Here is a 2974-nt window from a genome sequence, read left to right as displayed (position 1 = left end):
GGCAAGCGCAGGGACCCTAGCGGGGATCTCCGCCCGTCTCCGCTAATCCCCAAAATTCATAATTTTACTTAATTGTCCTTAATAATTTATTTCTCATATATGCTTTTAGTCATTTCATATGTCATATATATATATATAGAGAGAGAGAGAAACCCAAAATTTCTAATCCTTATTTGCATAACCCTTCTTCAATTCATAGAACCTTAGCGTCGTCCATACTCTATCCAAACTCTTTGCAGCCACCCCCTCGCCACTCTCCTGTCTCACCGTATTGTCACCCCTTACCGTTCCATACCCTCACCACGTCGTTCTCTATATTCGTGGTGTTCCTTTTCTCAACTCTGTCGCCGTGTCCATTCTCCTCTCTATTGTCGCGTCCTCCACCTCATCCACTGCTCTGTGCTCTGACTCGCTGTGACGTCTCTCACTGTGTCATTTTGAAAGAAGTCACTATCTTGTTGTTTAGATTTTTGTATAAAATATTGCTATTTTTGTATAGGATGGATACTTTCAACTCTATTCCAATGGAAATTAATAATTAGTCAGAACTATTAGAAAGATGGGAATGGGGTCTCCGTGGAGAATGGGGTCCTATAAAAAATGGGGACGGGAATGGGGACCAGGGAGGCATCTCCCGCCCTCGCCCTGTCCCGTTGACATCCCTAGGAGGGAGTGAGAGAGAATGAAGGAAAAGCAGAAGAAGGATGTAACAGAATCCGTTTAACAACTCAGCCAACTCTGTTAACAGAATAAATTTTGATTTATGGGCGGATATTTTTGTAGTGTTTTTCAATATTTTAGGTGTATTTTTGTCGTTAATAAAAGTAGAGGTTATTTTTGTCAGCGTATTGATAATTCGATGACAGAATTGATAACTTATTCGAGTTTTTTTTATGTTATTTTTTAACTCAATAGATTAAGAATTAATTTTTTGTAGATTAAAATTTTATTTAAGAATTTATTATTGACTAGTAGATTATTACACACAAAACGAAATTTAATTTTTGACGCTTGCTTTTTTTTTTTTTAATCATGATGACAGTTGCTTAAGTGGACATGTCACTGTGTTTCTTAAATTGTTTTTGGTCCGAGTGACTGTTATTGTATATTATCTGAGAAAGCCCATGAAAAAAAAGGTAACTTCATCATCTCCTAAACAAGAATTGAAACTTCATTCGAGCCCAAGTTCTTTTATCTTTCCTTACATTTTAGCACGAGTTATTGGTACTTGTGTTTAAACATAAAAAAAATCCAACCAAAATTGAAAGTGTGATTTGATAAAAGAAAAACTGCTTTTGATTTCAATTATTTTGGGCTCTTCGTTGATTCATTTGATGATTTATTGTTGTACTTGGTATTTGGTAACTGTAATGCTTGTTTATACTTTATGATGGAGGTTAAGGGCTAAACCTTAACATCATTCCTTCTAGTGAAGTTTTCACTTAATTATTTGTTCTTTCCTTTATCTTATTTAATAATAATGTCTAATACTAAAAGTGAGTTTAAAATTTATATTACAAAATTGCATAAACAATTCATGTTGAAACATGGAGACAATGCAATAAGTAGGGTTTGACAAGATTGGCATCACTACACTACTAGCTATTTTCTGCCACTTGAGGTCTTAAATTCCTCACCTTCATGACCTTATAAGATACCATATCCTTCGGATTAGACCATTACTGTATTCTATGTGCTTTCATTTGCCAATTGCAACGCTGATTCACACACTCTGACAAACTCGAGAAAAAGTCCCTCAAACATGTTGAGGACACATTATTATTATTATTATTATTATTATTCATTTACCTACTCATTATTTTATTATCATGAGTTATGACATATAAATCTTCTCTAAACATAAATTAAGGTGTAGGAGAAAAAAAAGTGAAATTTTTTATTTTATATTTAAAAACACTTATATAAACAAAAAATAATTCTACTTGAATCACCCAAAACAAAAAACATTACCTAAATATCTTTATATAGATGATTATTTTGCTTGAATTTGATTTAGTTATATATAATTAAACTATGTTAGATGTTTAATTCACTAGGTATGCGGATGATTATTTTTATCTTTAAGTAGATGATTATTTTTATTAAGGGTGTGTGGCATGTGGCAAGCCCAGCAGCGATGGTGAAATGAGATGATTATTGATGAAGGTTGGGTGGCCGTCGGTCGAGAAAGAAAAGAGTATTGAAGTGAAATGCTTTAATAAATTAGGATTTTAGATGGTTATTTTTTTTTAAATAACTAACTTAATTTTTTTAAAATTCGAAAATTGAAATTGGAGGATTTAAAATTTGATGTGAAATAATTGAATGAGAATTTTTGAATTTAAGTAACCTATGAAATAATTGGACTAAATAACCAGCTCATTGTACATATTGTTAAGATTTTTCATTGAGTTTCTAGCAAAATTTTAGGCCTAACTACTAAATAAAATAAATAGTACGTAAATCGTGTTATCTTTAGGTGAAAAATACTATAAATCATGCTACTTTTGGGACAAATTATATTCAATTTAAAAAGTTCAAAGTCTTGGAACAATTTATGTGCATTTGTAGAATGAGTTTAATGCATAAATTATCTTAGGATATGGTGATTTTCATATTATAAAAAGTATCAAATTTTGGAATAATTTATATATATTAATAAAAATAGAAAATTCACATTTTAAAATTTAAAATTTGGTGCAGGAGAATCTGATCAGATTAATTCTCTTTTATTTTATTTAAATAAAAAAGCCGTATTATATAATAAAATTGTATTTAATTTTTACTCATTACTAGTTAGAAAGGGTGCATTTTCTGCGCATGGAGAAGGTGTTATTGGATCTTTTGATAATGTAGATAGCAGAAAGCGGGATGGCCTTAATTAAATTTCATATTTTTAAAGAGAATAAGGTTAAGTAATCAATATTTTTTAGCTAATATTAATTATTTTTTAAAATTATTTTATTTATTTTAA

The sequence above is a fragment of the Arachis duranensis genome, chromosome 10 (assembly GCF_000817695.3).
Source record: "Arachis duranensis cultivar V14167 chromosome 10, aradu.V14167.gnm2.J7QH, whole genome shotgun sequence".
Classification (NCBI taxonomy): Eukaryota; Viridiplantae; Streptophyta; class Magnoliopsida; order Fabales; family Fabaceae; genus Arachis; species Arachis duranensis.
The sequence above is the reverse complement of the archived record's forward strand: the minus strand, read 5'-3'. Positions refer to the sequence as shown.